General features: G+C 48.6%; 2 protein-coding genes across 2 annotated transcripts in view; one reads left to right on the top strand and one right to left on the bottom strand.

Annotated features, from left to right (window-relative positions):
* ZFP90 (ZFP90 zinc finger protein) overlaps positions 1-1,151 on the bottom strand; it is an 85,889-nt gene extending 84,738 nt beyond the window's left edge. The window contains exon 1 of the mRNA XM_081108684.1: positions 912-1,151. The gene's annotated coding sequence lies outside the window, so the exon portion shown is untranslated. The remainder of the gene's footprint in view (positions 1-911) is intronic.
* A 343-nt stretch (positions 1,152-1,494) lies between these two features.
* The window catches only part of SMPD3 (sphingomyelin phosphodiesterase 3), a 77,736-nt gene continuing 61,798 nt past the window's right edge, over positions 1,495-17,432 (top strand). The window contains exon 1 of the mRNA XM_081107639.1: positions 1,495-1,652. The gene's annotated coding sequence lies outside the window, so the exon portion shown is untranslated. The remainder of the gene's footprint in view (positions 1,653-17,432) is intronic.

Below are 17,432 nucleotides of genomic sequence, written 5' to 3'. Positions count from 1 at the left end.
TCTAGTTGAACACTTCCAGCTCTGGGGTACACCCAAGCTTAGGAAATCAAGTTTATGAAGGCATGAGTGAAACTCAATTAAAGTTCAATTCATTTGCAATTCAACAAATATCTATTGCGTGCCTACCATGTGCCAGGCACTGTACTGCAAGTATGAATAATATAGACATGGGCCCTGCTCTGTGGGTCTTATAGTCTAATGTGGAAGATAGATAAGCACGCCAGTAGAACAGGGGAAGGAGAGGGCGCTGCGCAAACATAAGGTGGGGTACCGAACACGAAGGCAGGCATCTAGGCTGGGGCTTGAAGAGTCTAAAGAGTTAGCCAAATGCAGGGTGGAGGGGCCCACGGGAGTAACAGAAAACGGGTTCTTAAGGCTTCTCTGCTTCCCAAGAAGTTCAGTGTTGCAATAAGGTGGAGTCCTGGCTGCCACCAGAGTGTAAGGCCATACTTCTCCCGGAACCCGCCTCATCTGGGAGGCTAGTTCTTGGAGGAGTCGGGCCGGGCCAGTTCTTGGAGGGGAGACCTGGGAATATCCGATGCCAAAGGTTAAAAAAAAAAAAAAAAAGGAAAGAAAGCGGAGTCCAGATCTTGAAGGGTTTTTCCAAGGATGCGGAGGAGTGTGGGTTTCATGCCTGAGGTAATGGGAAGCCTGGGAAGGATCTGAAGCAGGAGAAGCGCCCTCTGGCTACGCTCAGGGAAGCGCTGCGGTATCTGGCGTGAAGGAGGCCAGAACCTGGGCAGAGGGGATGCGAAGGCTTTCATGGCCCCAAACGTTATGATTAAATAAATAAATAAATAAATAAATAAATAAATAAATAACATCCTCTCCTATGACAAGATAGAGACCAAAAAAAAGTAAAGGGATAAAGTTCAGAATGTGGTGGGAAGGTCTCCTCCGTCCCCTCTCACCTTTGTTGGGCAAACCAAAGCTGCTCGCCCTGGATTTGCCCCATCACCGCGGAGTGTGGGCGGGGGGGACGGCTCCACGCCTTCTTCTCAGATAGTAAAACTAAGGCCACGAATTCCGGGGTGGGGACCAAAGAGAGAAAAGAATCCGAACGGCCTCCCAAGAGGCTCCCGAAGTCACGCACAATCCTTCGAGGTTTCCCCTCTCTCCCTCAGCCATCTGCAACCAGCCGCCTTTGCTATGGAAACAGTCCCCCCCCCCCCCCCCCCTCCTCAGAGCCTCCGTTTCTTCAATGCATCCTGGAAAATGCAGTCCATCTCTGGCCACCTTGCCGCGGCAGGAGCTCACTCCGGGTCCATGAAGGACTACAAGTTCCAGAAGGCAGTGCGAAAACGCAGGCGGTCTCTGGGGGATGTGGTCTTGACAGAGAGACCTAGGAACCCTCGGGCGGAGCCGAAGGGTGAGGGGAAGACGCCCCCCCCAGTGGGCGGCCTCCTAGGCGGGGCCCCGGTCGCCATTGGCTATGGCGGCGCACAGGAGGCGGGGCCATCGGAATGAGGCGCGGAGCTGTTCCCCGCTCCAGGTGCTGAGTCCGAGGGAGGCTCGGAACGCGGGAGCCGCGGGAGCTGCGGCCGCCTCCGCCGCCGCCGCCGCCGCCGCGAGAACTACCTTCGGGAAGCCGCAAGGAGCCCCGCGGAGCTGGGTGCACTGCCTGGCGTTGACCGCTCTCCTGCCTCTCTGAGGTCGGTGCTGCTGAATTCGCGTTTGTTTTATTGGAGAGGGAGTGGGGGGGCCTGGGGAGTTGATGGGACCTGTCCTCGCCGCCCTCCACACCATCTGTCCCAGGGAGCTGCTGACTCCTGGCCGGCCTCCCTCTAGCCCGGCGCCTGAGGTCGGAGCGGCTTGGGTTAGTTTTTGTTTTATGGTGGAGGGGGCTCTTGAGTGTGAGGGGCAAGCTGAGGGGCCACTCCCCCGCCCCGTCTCTCCTGGGGGCGTCCGGAGCTGGGAGCCTCCCTCCCCGGTGTCTGAAGTCTCGCTGCTTGGATCACTGAGGACGGGAGGGATGGAGGTCCGGAGGCAGGGACCCTTCCCCACAGGACCTCGGCTGCTTGAGGCTGCAAAGGGGGTCTGGCTGTGATGGAGGAGACCACAGGATTCCTTCTGCCCAGACCCTCCCGGGTTATTCGGGAAGGGCTGTTGGGAATCGGGATGACCCTTCCCCGTGCCCACCCTGTCCCCGAAGCCCGGGGTTTTGTGAAGAGGGGATAGATGGAGACAGGGGACTTCCCCCCTCTTATTGGACCCGCCTATGTTATTGAGGGAGAGGGGATTGGGGCGTAAGAGGCAAAGGCGGGGGACCTCCCTGCACCTGCTTGGCGTCGCGGGAACAGGAAAGCACCGACGGATTCTCGGGGTCCTCCGCGCTCGCCCGGCGCCTAAGGTCGGAGTGGCCTGGGGGCGAGGTGTGCGGTGGGGGACAGTAAGAGGGATCGAGGGAGCCCTCCCGACCGGAGCCCTCCCGGTCTGATCTCCGAGGCCCTCTCTACCTGGATCCAGGCCAGGGACACCAAGTCGAAACCACCCTCCTACCCCGCCCCACCCCGCCCCGGGGGCGCGCGCTCCTGCACCCGGAGGGGAGCTAGACCCGGGCGGACGGGTGCGGGGCGGGACAGGGCGGTCCCTCGCAGGCACCCTGGAGCTCCGGGCAGACACCCCCCGCGTCCGCAGACCCTAGGGGCTGCTCCCCTCGGCGCAGGGTGCGCCCCAAATCAGGCGCGGAGACCTACACCCCCGGCACGCGCCGGGCGCTCCGGCCACGGGGCTTCGCTCTCCGCCCTGGCATCCGCGGGAGGACAAAGCGGCGGTCGCCGCACTGGCGGGCCTGCGCCAAGGGCTGAGCGGGGGGCGCGGCCAGGAGAGGGGGGGCTTCGGGCGCGGCGCGGGGAGCTTCCGCGGAAACGTGCCAGATGCCGGGCGGGAGACAAAGCGCGCTCGCTCCACACAGGCCCGCGCGAGCGGAGATGGAAAATCCCAGGAGAGGAGGCGGCTGAGCCCGGGCAGGGCACTATGCCCCGCACTCTTCTCCTCCGCACCCCCCCAACCCCCCCCCCCACCCGCTGCCAGCCCAGCACCCTGATGCCATGTGTGCGATGGTAACCAGGGTCCCTTCTGGGGGCGTTCAAGACCTGGGACCAGAAGGATGTGGACAGTTGGGGGACTCCATCTCCCGGGGAAGGGCCCACGGTTCAACAGTCCTGAGTGGGCCAGAGGGATATCCTGAGTGGACCCCGACCCCCACCCCCACCCCAACACGTGCCATCAGCCATGATAAGTCAAATTTGGTTCCCGGGTTTGAGTGTGTTTGTGTGTCACAGTGTGTGTGCATGGGTAATGGTGTGTGCATGGGTCAGTGTGTGTGTGTGAATGTGCATAACTGGGTAGAATGCACAAGTGAGTGCTCCAGTGTTCGCTGCGTGTCATGGTGAGCTTGGGCATCTGGCTGGGTGTGTGTGAGAACCACCACTCACTGGTGGCCTTGGATGTTGGGGATGGGGATGGGTGCAGGGTGGTCTCTGCTTCCACTCTCAGCCACAGTAATGAACGAGGGTCCAAGTGGATGTCTCAGGGTGGAGGTAGCTTCAGGCCACCTTGGGCCTGGCCTGCATGCCTGGGTGTGACCCAGAATGTGGGCTCTTTGCGGGGGGCGGTCTCAGGTCTGAACCTCACACCCTCACCAGAGCCCTGCCCTTTCCATCCCTCAGAATATTCAGGCTGAGGAGAATTCTGCACCCATCACCAGCATAGGCTGCCAAGTGGGGTTTGGGAGTGTGAATCAATGGAGTCCCTTAGAAGGCGGTGCAAGATTGTGCAGCAAGACAACTTTTGTCACTTTGGTCTCTGTGTCTGGAAGGACCATGGGCTGGGGTTGCTGGTCAGTGACAGGTGGCCTCTCAGTAACACCAGGTACACTTGCAGGGAGGGTACTGGTGTGACACTGAGGTACCGCTGTGGGAAGACACCCTCAGAGGATGAGAACAGCCCTCCAAGACCTGCCACTCCCAGCAAGTGACCTCAGCCTCATAGTACTTTCATGACAAAGGTGCTGTGTTTCGATATAATCCCTGCCTGAGACCACCTTTCCCAGTGGAACCACAAGAAGAGCGGACAGTGGAGCCACCACCCAGCCCGGCCACGTCCAGTCTCAAGTATCCATTGCCAGTATCCACAGCGACCTCTGCTGGGAAGAAGCTAAACCATGGTGCGGAGGTTCAGGGTGGGTGTGAGCATTGTTAGGTGAAAACCATAAGCCCTTCTATTTGGGAACTCCCTGTCTGCCTTTGGAGTCCTGAGCTGATGTGCTTGTCTGCAGTTTCTTCAAGCTAATTCTAGCAGTGGGACTGCCGCTGTCCTTACCCACAGGGAAATATTTAAAGGGGGCCTAAATAAAGGCCTTTGTTTATGTTTTCATCCCGTTGGGGCTGGGCATCAAATCCATCTATGAGGAAAATGCATAGAAAACATTTATCAAAATCAGAGAGGTGTAAGCATCTTTCCTGTTTCTTCCTCTCACGCTATGATTTCTTTCTCCTTTTTTCCCTATTTCACTTTGATGCTCTTCTCTTCCTCTTATTGGTCAATACCATATTTTTCAAACATAAGCCTTCTTTTCCTAGTTGGCAATGTGGCCCAGAAAATGCAGGTATCGGGAGACTATAAAGAACTGGCAAACACTGGCTCTTCCAGGCCTAATGATGGGAGTGTGGGAGATGGGTGAGATGGATGAGATGAGCTCAGTCTCAAATGCCCACCTGGTGACAGTGTCCCTTCTCCGGGAGTTGCCCTAAAGGGCTTTCACGCAGCCACAAACTCTTTTAAGCTCCTCAAAGGAAAGGAGGTATTTAAATACCTGGTATTGTTCTTACTTTGGCATCCATGTGATTTGCATTGAACTATGTGACTCAGTATCATAAAGTAAAAATAGGACTTAATATCTTCCCTGCCTGTTCAGAAGGTGACTGTATATTGTGTTCTGCATTGGAGAGTGAAAAACTAAATTATTTCATAAATTGAACCACCTGCTTTATTCTGATTAGAGAATGACGCTCAACCTCACCTACAGGCAATACCGTTATTTTATGTTTCTTTTAATTCATACCTGAATCTCCTTGTCTTGTAAAACCTTTCTTCGTGCTCACACATTATTACTTTCACTTGAAGTTAATCGAGAATCTTTAATCCTTATGCTGAAGCCAAACAAATGAAATATCATCAGATACAGGAAGATGTGGGTGGTGTTTCTGTTCTCCTTGGGGAGGAAAAAAAAAATCCTTGGAGTTCATCAGAGAGAAGGAAAGGGCCTGAAGATTCAGTAAATCTATGAGTAGACTTCATGGGTTTCAGAGGCCAGGTCCCTCAGAATATTCCAGGAGGCATGAATGTGATGCTTCCCTGAGGTTAGTTGAAGAATGCAAGTGGCATGCATGTTGGGAGACTGCAGCCCTGGTGAATCCTAAACCCTCTCATGAACACAACCTTTCTTGGGAAAATCTCCCCCAAGCATTTTGCACCCTCAGGCAGCCGGCAATGGCTAAGGAGTGGAGCTGTCCAAGGTTGTACAGCACTGGCCTCAGCCCCATTAGTGAGAAGGGAGGATTTTAGGGCATGAGGCCAGCTCTGAGGACGACAGCCAGCCTCTGTGAGGATTTTCCCAAAGCTCATCACATAATGCTGTGGAGGCTTCCAGCGCATCACTTCGAATGAACCCTTTGGCGATCCCTATTTAAAGAGTGATGAGCTAATAATAAGAAGAAACGTTTCCGAGTCAGGCTCTTCACACGTGAGAACGTATTTCATCCTCACAGCCTCGTGAGATGGGTGGTGGTGTTATTCCCACCTCCGAGATGAGGAAATGAAGCTTTGAGAGGAAAGGGGCTTGCCCACAATCACACAGGCCAGAAGGGACGGAGTTTAGGTTCCAATCTGGGTCTCTTGAACTCCGGAGCCTCCTTCTTACCGTTGTTTTTTTGTCCTATTTTAGAAGTGAAATTGAAGTGTTGGGCCATTTCTATGTGAGATTCTAACCAAATTTTAGAGGAATGGGATTGGGGCCCACTACAATTCAGACAGAAACCACAAAAAGTCCTTTCAATTTCATCAAGGATTGTTACCACACACTTTACATATTATCCTGACAAAAAGTTTGTTACCTGAAGTTGATTACCAAAGAAGAGGAAAGCATAATGACCCGCATGGCCAGTAGCCCAGGGTTTTCTTTCCAGAGTGGAAAAATTTCACAGGGAGCCAAGCCTGGATGGCAACACTACCAGTTTTAATAATCTGCAAGAATGGGGGAGGGGGGGAACCACGAGGAGGCTGTTATTATTTGCCAGAGTACGTACAGAGCCAAAAGTAAGGCTTGTCTTTATTTGCTAGCATCCTGTCCAATTCTGAGGACACGTGGATAATGTTAAGAGGCTTTTTCCACCTATTCCACTCTCTGATTTTCACAGCAAAGCCTCTAACACCGAAATAAAAGTTTTCACGGCTGTTAACCTCAACAAATCTCAGGGAAGCATCACATTCCTGCCTCCATGTCCTCAGAATCAGAGTTCTGCCGTCATATGTGGCTGCAGGACTCCTGAGGGAGGACAGGTTTGGGGCTTGATGGGCTTCAGGCCACATGTCCTTCAGTCTTCCCAAGGTGGCAGTGCCAGCTACACCAATCTTGCCACACACACCAAGGGCCTGTGCCTGAGAACTCCCCATTCAGCAGCTGTAGGTTTGGGAATCTAAAGAAAATAGAGAGAAACAGACTCATGCTGTTCTTCCTCTCCCTGAACCTCACTCTGCACAACACGCAGATAGGGGGCCTGGCCTTTTAAGAAAATGCTTGGCATCAAGCTGGGTCTCCAATCCTCCTGGAGTCATTCCTTCTCCTTCTAGGCTGGGGATTTGCAGGGTTCTGACACATGGAGTGAAGGCTGCTATTGCTTTTCCCGGGGGCACTTGGAGGCCAGAGACCTGGCTCCCCATCTGGGTCTGCTCTGACTCATATGACCGCAGACAGATTTGATTGTTTTCTTATTTAGAGTCATTAATTAACTCTCCTCGGCATCAGAACAGCATGTAATAAGAGCGAGGCCATTTGTGGGGGGGTTCTCTCGGCAGCTGTGCCTACAGCTGAGCACTATGGTCTTTGCTAACAGGATCAGGAAATGATTTTTAATCCTGGCTATAACCCTTCCGAAAGCTTGGATTGTCAAGATTTTAGGCCAGTATGAGAAAGGAAATGAAAGTGTAATTAATTGCTAAGGCTGCTATAGTTATTCTGGCAAAAACCGGGACGCCTAGGGGTCCCTCAAAGAAGAACTGGATTTTCATTTCTTCTTGTGCCTGCAGTGTATCAGGCACAGAGCTGGGCACAGGGAACACAACCCAACTTAGGATAAGCCCTGCCATGTAGAACTTGAGTGGAAAGTGGAAACAGAAGCCAAAACCCTGAAAAGGGTGTGTGCAGTTCGCAGAGTTTTTTAGAAATGAAAAGAACCTTAATAATCACAAACCATCAACTCTTTTTTAACATAAGGAAAGAGGCTGAGGGAAGTTGAGGGTTGCCACTGGCCAGAGTCGCAGATAATGGGAAAGATGGGGATTAGAACCCAGATGTTACAACTCCTAAAAGCTTATTCCTTCCACTGTCCTAACCTGCTGCTCTGTTCATTAAATTACCCACAGGCCATCTTTCCATTAACATAGACTTATTTGACCCAATCATAATTTGCGACTCAAATTTAAAGCTGAAATGGAAACAAAAAAATTGATGAAATAGGACAAGGATAATGTCCATTTATATATCCGCATTGTCCAATAGCCACATGTGCCTACTGAACACCTAAAATGTGGCTAGTCTGAATTGAAACGTGCTGTAAGTATAAATTATAAACCAAATTTTGAAAAACCAATATAAAAAAGAATATATAATAGCTCATTAATAATGTTAATATTTTTATATATCGGGTCAAAATAAAATTATTATTAAACTTCATTTCACTGTTTACTTGTTTAAGTATCTACTAAAAAATTTGTAATTACATATATAGCTTGCATTTATAACTCACATTATATTTGTGTTGGACAGGGCTATTCTAGAGTGTTTTCCTTTAGGAGAAAATTTTCTTTAGAAACTGAGGCATTTAGCAAAGTGGGTTCTGTAATCAGTCAGTCTGAGATGAACCCCTGGCTCTACCATTTGGGCTGTGTGACCTTGGGCAAGTTGACAAATCTCTCTGCGCTTCTGTTTCCTCACCTGTACAATGAGGATGATAACAGAGCCTACCTCCTCAGTTATGAATTAAATCACTTGACTGGTACATAGTGGGTGCTCAATTAACTTTAGCTGTTGTTATTATCAAATGGAGCTTATAGAATTTTACAAGATAGGGCAACAGGAAAGGGAACAGGCAGACAATTTTCAGCGAAATTAAGCAAAAGATTTACTGCTAGTTAACACATGATTGAAAACACTTGCTAAGCTTTGTTGTGGTCCTGATTTTCTGGCAGATAAATATACCGAGGAAAGATCTCAAGCGTTTACATACAATAAGTAAATTAGCTAACTGCATTATGCACAGGTCTTAGCCTCTGCTAATGAGCTGAGGGAGAGGATGTCTAGAGGGTGATTGTAACAGATGACCCAAGAGATCAGAGTCTTTTGGACTCCAAGATTCCTTAAGGAGATGTAAGCCTTGTGCTTTAGGAGAAAGATTCTGGACAGGAGTCAGACGTATGTGAGGTCAAAGCCACTCTTCCACCCACTGGCCTTGGCCACGACATGGAGTCTCCGTTTCCTCTTCTGCAAAACGGAGATAGTACCACCTCTCTGGCAGGTTGTGGTGAGGAGTAAATTAGATAATGCAAATAAAACACCTCGTAATAACAGGCACTAAAAATAATAATAGCTTTGACTAAATGGGATTTTAGGTGTTAATAGAGAATTTTCTATCCAGAGTCTTCATGGACTTTTTTACAATCCCACTCTTCATTCCCCATCTTTGCTTGGTCCCTGAGGAGGTTGAAAGGATAGTTTCATTTGATTAAGTGTATCTTCATGAAAATGTAGGGCCTCAGTAACTTTGGGCACACTACACTACTTGTCATGTTCTTCTCTCTGTCCCATTAACACACATGAGGCTTTTTTACTTGGATGACGAGGCAAACAGCAAAATGGGCACTGTTCTCCATCATGTTTATCATGAAATTCTGACCTTATGAATTGGTGTACAGAGCACTTTACATGCAGCTTTGCTTTAAAAATAAAGGGACATAAATCTGGGAAGCATAGCCCCAGTAGAACCAAAGTTCCCTGCCTCCTAGCGCAGGCCATGGGTCCCTTCACTGCACCATCTGAGAGAGCACGTTGTTGCTGTCCTTGACCATCTCTTCCTCTCCTGAAAGTTTGCCTTCTGGACCAAAGAAATACATGTCAAGCTCAGTGAAGACTTATGTTAATTGAGCATGTTGGACTCTAGAGAAAACACTCAGACCAGTCTCACAGGATGCATGGGGCTCCCTGGAAGTGTTTGGCAGGAGAGCAATATGGTCAGATGCATCCAAGTGTGTTGGGTGGATTTAGGTGGGGAAGAGCCTGGAGGTAGGCTTACCCTGATTCTTGGAGAGGCCCCTGACTTCTGGGCACCTAAGTACCAGTACGAAGTTCTTTTGGGTTAGAGTCTGGTCTTGAAATGCACTTTCCCCCACTTTTCCCTCAACAAATGCTGAATGGTGGATAGCTGGCGTGGGATCATTCTGAGAAACCTTGCTCTCGCGGAGCCCAGGGTCTGGCTGTGGAGAGGAGAGGTGCCTTGTGTTGAACAAGGGCTGACGTAACCACAGGAAACCTGATTAGGTGGGTTGGCTATGGCAGTGGGAAAGCTGTGGGTCCCAAGCAGACAGACCTGAGTCTGAATCTCAGTTTTCTCACTAAATGTGTGATGTTGGCCAAATGTTTGAAACTTTCTGGGCCTCATTTACCTCATCTGGGATGATAACATCTACTTTTCCTGGGCTACAGCTGTTACCTGGGATAATACCAATCTTCCTTTATCTAGTGCTTACAGTGCGTCAGGCACTGTGCTCCGAACTCTATGTGCATAAAAGAGCTACCCTTATTATCCCTACATTATCGCTGAGGAAAGCAGTGCTCCGGACCTTTAAGTAACTGGCCCAAGGTGACATACGCAGCAAGAAGTGGGACCAGGACCCCAACCTAGGCAACCTGATTTCAGAGCCTGCTCTTAACCACTGTGATCGCTGCCTCCCTGGTTCCAGTCAGCAGGAAACCAGTCAGCATTGTTTTGAAGACGAGTGAAGTGATTTGTGGGTCAGCTTGCATAGAGGTCTTCTGCTTGATCTTCAAGGATGGGTACACTTTGGAGAGGCTCTAAGGGGTAATGCGGGTGGGGAAGGAAGACAGGGAAAAGCTGTGACCAAATGAACAGGGTAGGGAATGCCAATGGCGTCTTCTGGGGGCCCTGAGATGGAAAAGAGGGTTTCGGTAGGAAATAGATGTTTGGAAATCAGGATTTGGAAAGCCTTGGATGTCAGGCTAATAAGTGTTAGAGAACCAAACAAGTTCCTAGGCAGAAGAAGGGATGTGAAATTAGAAGCCAGCAATTGAAGGTATCGCACTCCATCCGGGCATCCTGTCGCAGTGTGGAGCATGCTCACCAAGTATGCGCAAAGCTCGATCCTGTGGAGGGCATGGCCACACAGCGTCAAAATCCAGTGTTCCTACCAGCGCTCTGCACTGTTCAAGGAATGTGCATGGCCTTTTCTCCCATTTGGTTTTTACAAAAGTCCTGGGCACTAGAAGGGCGGGAGGTCTGCTCTAAGGATTGCTGCCTGGGTCAGGTGGCAGGCAGCATGGGCTGCTGGGAAGCAGAGATGCCAAGCACAGCTATCGTGCCCAAATCTAGGCAGTTTAGGATGGCTCTTTCTGAGAGGAAGGAGGCATGAGCCTTGCCCCCAAGGCTAAGGCCATTTTTCTGTGTTCCAGGAGGCAGGCTGTGTTATACTTTGGTCCACGGGTTCCCGGTGACACTCTGAGTAGCTGCCTCCTGGGATGGCTATTGTGAGGGCCTGAGTCAGGGTCACTGCAAATCCCACAGACCTTTCTGGATGCAGAACCTGTCAGTCAGGGCTCCTTCCCATGCAGAGATCTTGTTTGACAAAAGATGTTTCTGGACTTCCCGTTTCGAATGAATTCAGCTTATTTCTCTGCACAGTGCAGGGACTGGAAACCAAACCCCCTTCTCCTCAGGCTGGTTAGAGGGAAAATCTATCTTTTCTAATGGCTGCAGTTGCTGCTGCCCACTAGATTTCTCTCCATGGCTACACTGCCAATAACAATGGAAAACAAAGGCAGGAAGGAGAGGACCACAGATGCAGTAGTTCTTCCAAGAGGCACCTGCAGTTCTGTGAAGGATGTGAGGCAGAGGGGAAGTAACGTTCACAGATGTGAGAGAGTCCTTTGATAAGTAAAGAGGGATTTTGATGTAGAAGATGATAGAAGATGAAAGGGATCATGGTGCCATACTGTTTTCTCTGGAAAGTCGTGCTCGGGTTCCAGATGTCCTCCACAGTTATAGAAGGATAAATACACGGGTTGGCAAGGCCACACGGATTTTGACAAGTTGTCCAGCAGTAAGTCCCTAGTGATTATAAACATATCACTAATGAGAAATGACAAACACTTGGTAATGGAATGCTAAGGGCTCATCTGGCCATTGACCCAAGTAATGATTAATGTGTGACAGCATACACTGAACACAACAGGGTGGAATGATGACTTCTGAAGAATAAAATCAAATTGAGAGATTGGAATAGTGATAATAAAGGCACAGATGCTTAGAATGACTGACATCAGAAGTTAGAGCCATAGTTACTTCAGAGCAGCTTCACCAACCAGGCCACTTTCACTTGATCATTGTGACCCCAAGGAATGTCAATTTTTAGAGATTCCTATGATCAGCTCCCAGCATAGGGCCTGACACACAGTAAGTGCTCAGCAAGTGTTCAAAGCTTGCTCATGCACCTGGCATCTACCTGTGTTAAGCCCTGGGCCAAGCTCTGGAGAGCTGTAGGTAAATGAGACACAGACCCTGCCCTTAGGCAGTCTATCAATTCTAAAATAGAACAAAGAATGCAGTGTAGGAAATGCACAAATGAACGTGGCTACCTCATGATGTTCCCTTTAGGTGTTTCCTCACACCTATGGAACAATGCAGCCCAGCAGTTGAGCCAAATTCGGATCTTATAAATTCTGCCAACCTTGTCTCACGTCAAGCCTGAGCAGGTCCACCTGTGGATCTGAAGTAGCAGCATGAAAGGCAAAGGAGGCAGAGGCTGGTGTATTTCAGAAACTTATTGGGTACATTCAGTAAAAATATTCTTTGCACACTTCATTGGAAAGACCCACACTTGAGACCCTTTGCCGTGGCACCTTGAAGCAGCCATGCTCTCCCTAGGCACGGTCTCCACAGGTACAAGTACGCTGAGCAAAGTACAGTTTTTAGGTTGTTAACCTACGGAAGAACATAATTTAAAAATATTTGATTATAAAAGGATTGCACATTTATTGGGACCACGCTGCTGTAACCTATGTATAGTGAGTGGAGAGGTGTGAATTCATTAACATTTATTTAACAAAATTTGTGTATGCCAACTGTACACTTTACAGAGAACAACATAAAGTCCCTGCCCTTATGTACGCACTCCTGTGAGGAGGACAAACAGAAACAGAGAATTCCAGTGCAGTGGGAGAAATGGTATAATGGGGGAATGGGCAGACAGCACTAGAAGCACAGAAGAGGACTAACTCTGTTGGGGGAACACACACACACACACACACACACACACACACACTCATATGCGTTGGGTCTATCTGTTAATAACTGAGTCAGAATGTTTACACTAAACACATATAGAAGGAGAAAAGAAAACCCTTTTACCTTACATGGGTTGGAATATTTTGAGGCACTGTAGGGAGCTGGGATTGGCCTGTTGAGTGACTTTGGATTACATCATCTGCATTTCTGGAACCCAGTTTCCTCATCTGGCACCCCGAGGGCCTGAGAAGCTGGAGCAACATGGAGATGAGAGCAATGACCTGATCTCCAGTGGCCAGGCCTGTCCTAAGGCCTTTGTGGAACCTGCTTGTGGACCCTGGTGAGGCTACTATTGATTCTGGTTAAAATGTTCCTAGGCCTCCAGAGGATCAGCGGAGATGCTGATCCCAGAGCTCTTGGTGTTTGTGAGGTATCAGTCTTTGGTGTCCAGTGGAAATGGTCTAGCTCCCCTGAGTCGCTATTTGGCTTCACTACCCTCCCCAGGGGCGAGGCTGCCCCCTCAGAGCCCTATCTGTGCATGCACTATCCTGGCCCCTTCTCACCAGCAGGTCCCTAAGGTCACTCTTCAGAAAGTCTTGGCCCTGTCAGGCAGAGGGTTGCTGGTGTCAGGCCAGTCAGTCCCCCTGCCCCTCCCACCTCTCATGCCCCCTACAAGATGAAGACCTGTGGTAATCATTTTGCAGTATATATGTGTATCAAATCATTGTATACCTTAAACTTATACGTTATACGTCAATAATATCTCCATAACTGGAGAGCATTATGCCAAGCAAAATAAGCCAGTCAGAGAAAGATAAATATCACATGATTTCACTCATATGTGGGATATAATGATCAACATAATTTAATGAACAAAAACGGATCCAGAGACAAGGTGGCACTGAGCAGACCGTCCAACCTCGGGGAGAAGGCAGGGGAGGGGGGGCTAGAGAGCAACCAAAGGACTTGTATGCATGCATATTAGCATGACCAATGGGCACAGACACTGGAACGGTGGGGGCTTGCCCTCGGGGTTGGGAGTGGCCAGGGGGGAGTTAATGGGGGGGGGGGAAGGAGACATGTAATACTTTAAACAATTAAAAAAAAAGAAAGAAATATTTTTAAAAAAATAACATCTCCATAAAGCTGGGAGCGGGGGAAGAAAAGAAAAGCCTTACCCAGCCTGTATCTCTCTCTAGAGACCTTCTTGGGCCCTGGACACCTGTCCTCCCCAGCCAGCCCAGCCTGGCCTGTCTGTCCCAGACCCAGCTCTCCCCTGTCTGTGGGTGTGGCAGTGCCCTGCCAAGAACCTGCACCTCCGTGTTAGAGGATACAGAGGAGCAGCTAGCTTGCATAAATGGAAAAAATGCCAGAGGATTTAGATCTAAACAAGTCATTTAAAGCTTTTAATTGCCCCAGAGAGAGAGAGAGTTTTAATATACAATACATTAGAGCAACACCTGGTTAAGAGAGTAGACAAATGGAGGCACTAAAAGAGCCCTCGCTGAAATTCCATTTAGAAGTCTTAAAAAGCATATTTTAAAGTAATTCATGTGCCCAGAAGTTTCACGCCTGAGACCAGCAGTTCCTGAACCACTATCTAGGCCAGAGTCGCAACCCCACGATCTCCAGTCACCCACCTCCCACCCCGCCCTTACTCTGGTCCCTCAGCCCTGGGACCCTCTCTCTGCATAGAGCTCATCCCTGCCAGCTGGGACCAGACTGCTCAGACTGCTTTTCTCAACCATGGGCCAGCAGGCACCTGTTCTGTGGCTTCCATAGGCGTGGTGATGACACTTTCTGCCTTGCCCCATCACCAACACCAAACACCCCCCTCCCCTCTCTGGTAAGGGCCTGGCTGGTCCCTTCAATCCCACGGGAGCACCAAGGCACCTCCTGGGAGTGGCCCTCAGCTCTCCTGCTCCAGCTGTGTCGGACTCTCTTCCCAGGGAGCAAACAAAGAAAAATAAACATAGGGCCTTTAAAACCATTCTGCAGAGAATGTCGCCTCCCCCAAAGGAGATGAGAGGGGCCTGGCCGAGATAAGCAGAGCTGCTTAGAAAGCGAACTCAGAGACAAATTAAAACATTTGTTGGAGGCGACAGAATGCAGATCAGTGGAGTGAGAAGCAAGATGTCTCCCTTCCAAATCACTGCAGAAGATAAAACAAATCATCAGCGATGGCTCAAAAGTCAGAAAAGAAAGGAAATGCAGAAAACCTAAAACAAGATTATGGGCAGCCGCTCAAAATGGTTATGACAATAAATGTAAGCATTTAACATTCCCTTGTGAGGAAAAAAAGTTCCCCTGATTAAACTAATGCAAGAGACTCACCTAAAATAAAACAACTCCAGGAGAGGCAAAGCTATACCCGGTAAATGCAAACAAAAGAAAAAGCATGAGTGGCTACAGCAGACAAAGCACAATTTAAGGCAATGAGCAGTGTCAAGCAGTATAATACGGGTAATTTTATATTCATAGGAGCAATTGTGAAAGCATGACTGTTCTGAACATTTGTACACTCAATATTTTAACATCAAAATACTGGAGGCAAAATCTGTTACCTTGGAAATACAAGACAAAGACAGTAAATGTGCATACTACTCTCAGTACCTGACATCAAGTAGCCAGAATATATGTAACGACAGAAAGGAGTAATATAATGAAGAAGATGAGTTAAAAGGTGGTGCTGAACATTCTAGCAGCCTGAATGATGTTTGCCATGTTTTAAAAGACCATCATAGGCTCTAGCCCAGTGGTTCTCAACCTTCCTAATGCCGCGACCCTTTAATACAGTTCCTCATGTTGTGGTGACCCCCAACCATAAAATTATTTTCATTGCTACTTCATAACTGTAATTTTGCTACTATTATGAATCATAATGTAAATATCTGATATGCAGGATGTATTTTCACTGTTACAAATTGAACATAATTAAAGCATAGTGATTAATCACAAAAACAATATGTAATTATATATGTGATTTCTGATGGTCTTAGGCGACCCCTGTGAAAGGGTCGTGACCCACAGGTTGAGAACCGCTGCTCTAGCCAGTTTGGCTCAGTGGGCAGAGCATCAGACAAGGGTCCCAGGTTCGATTCTGGTCAAGGGCACATACCTTGGTTGCAGACTCCTCCCTGGCCAGGGTCCTGGTTGGGGGTCATGCGATAGGCAACCAATCGATGTGCTTCTCTCACATGGATGTTTCTCTGTCTTTCCCTCTCTCTTCCAATCTCCCTAAAAATCAATGGAAAAATATCCTCACATGAGGATTAACAACAAACAAAAAGAGACCATCATAGACTTATGCTTGTGATATAAATGTTAAATTGAGTACAAACTTAATTGTAACATTTAAAACCCTAAACCACTGAAAGCCACTGAAAGAAAACATGTCAAAATGTTAACGTTTAGCATGTTTATGAAAATTGGAATTCAGGTATTTAAATTTTTATGACTTTAAAGAGATGAATTTAAAAAAAGAGTAACAAGAGCAGCAGACAGGAATCCTTGTAGGCCCTCCTGGCCACTCCCTCCTAGAAATTCTCAGCTGCTTCTCCTCAGGGCAGTTTTCCCAACTGAGCTCCTGTCTCCTCTACTGTGCCTCCTTGACCCTTCCATCCTCCCCTGGCAGCTCAAATGTGTTTGCCCCAAGATAGACCCCAGGCCCCATGCTTTTCCCACAACCTCACTTACTCTTGTAGAGGGACATAGTTCCTTCCTCTCTACATGCCAAGGGCTTCCAAAGTTACCTCTTGCTTCAAACTCATCACAAAGTTTCAAGGGCATACGGACTAGATGTCACCCCATAGACATGAGGGAGGCATGGTGAACACGCCGGCAGAGGAGACTGCCAGGGAGGCCCCTCTGAGCACAGGATGGATGTCCCAGGAGAAGCGACATTTAGGAATCCACAGATGTAGGTCCCCATGAAAGAATCAGAATAAATCATCACCTTGAGCACGACTATCTGAAAACAAAACCTATGGCTCTGACTTATGGGACTCTCGATTATGGTTGTGGCAATAGTCAAGAAAAACAACAAAGTCAAATTTAAAATCCAGGCCCAGGCTGCCCTGGCCCTTGGGATGCTCAACCTGGGTCCCTCAAAGCCTCTTCTGTCCACCACACACCACCAGTTCTGTGGGCAAACCCTGCCCCACCACTGGGACTTGCTGGTCAGTGGTTCCTGGCCTGGCCCGACTTTGCAGGGCAGAGCAGAAAGTCTGCAAATAACCCTGAAGTCTTTAATCTACCCGAAAAAAAGAGTGAGGAGGAGATCAGGTTTTAGCCCACTGATGTGGGATGTTAATTTAAAGGTACAGTTTCTTGTGAAAATGACAAAAATAAACTTAAGTACTAATTCTAAACATAAATTCTTATAAATTTCAGCTCTAAGTAATACTCTCTTTTGAAAGTAAATTACTTTAAGAGAGCTTTCTAAAATTACCACATATAATTCTCTTTCGTCCCTAGGTCTGGATTGCTATTCAGTAACCATTTTATTTTGAAAAGCAAACGTGTATGGAGGCACTCTCTGGAAAAAGGGTTTCATGAAATACTCTGCGACTATCTGGTTTTGGAGAAGAGTTATTGCTGAGTAACCTCTCACAAGTCAATTACCTTTTCTAATACACA

Source organism: Myotis nattereri (assembly GCF_964212035.1).
Source record: "Myotis nattereri genome assembly, chromosome: 15".
Lineage (NCBI taxonomy): Eukaryota > Metazoa > Chordata > Mammalia > Chiroptera > Vespertilionidae > Myotis > Myotis nattereri.
The sequence above is the reverse complement of the archived record's forward strand: the minus strand, read 5'-3'. Positions and strand labels throughout refer to the sequence as shown.